Source organism: Schistocerca nitens, chromosome 6 (assembly GCF_023898315.1).
Source record: "Schistocerca nitens isolate TAMUIC-IGC-003100 chromosome 6, iqSchNite1.1, whole genome shotgun sequence".
NCBI lineage: Eukaryota > Metazoa > Arthropoda > Insecta > Orthoptera > Acrididae > Schistocerca > Schistocerca nitens.
Window position 1 is genome coordinate 32,266,232 of NC_064619.1, and position 1,055 is coordinate 32,267,286.

Genomic DNA, 1,055 nt, shown 5'->3' on the forward strand with positions numbered 1-1,055 from the left:
CCAGTCAGAATCCTTGGATAATTAGAATGTTAGTTGCCTGTATTCTGATTTAGCTTTAAGCATCAACTCTAGAACAAATACCCAATGGAAATATGAAGACCTCTAGTGAAACCACATCATTCTTTTCTCACAATGGTTTCTCAAATTAAATTTTACTTTTATATCACTACTCGGCTCACAAGTTAGTCCTATGTTAGTCAAGAGACAAAACCGAACTGCAACAACCAATGGATGTGAGACATAAACACATAGGAAATGGATTTAATGATGATGTCTGATATAAATTATACATATTATAGAACACTATCGTCTCGCCCATGCACGGGTACGATGTATACAGAATGTCTCATAATTAATAGCGTAAACACATGCTATTTAATATACGTTACATTACACTAGAAACAAATAAAAATCGTAAAAACATAGGTCTGCAAACGAACCCTTTGCGAGTTAATAGCTTCTTTGTAATCACCAGCCACCAATGACTTGATTTCTTGTAAATGTCACCCCAGTCAGGGAAAGGTAACACTGGTGCACAGCGTTAGGAAAGAATGTTCGTGGTTAGAGGTCCAGGCGTAGTGAATGAACATGACAGTAATTAGTTGACTGTAATCCTAGGTAAAGGAAGTGTTCAAGGTGTCGTCCTTGTGCCCAGATGCAGACCTGCCACAGTGAGTTTAGAATCATTTTAAATACACCTGGATCACGTCCAAATTGTTGAGAAGCAGTGACAGGTCTCTGCTCTAAGTCTTCCAACGTGATAACCAGACTGGCGTAAAGGTGACTCTAGGGGTTCAGATCAGGTGATCTTGGAGGCCACGCTACAGAACTCCTCGCCAATCAATCTCTGGCCACATCTTGTCGGCTCACAATAACAACAAAATGTTGCCAGTGCTCGAACGCACATGTATTGCATCCTCTGACGTTGCTCTTAGGTCAATGTGGCCAATAGTTTAGGCTCAGGGGCCACTTTGTAGAAGCAGAGGTTAGCGGAGGACCGCAAGCCTTAAAACGATTGCATTTATTAGTTAACTTAGCATTTCAGAAAAGGTGTA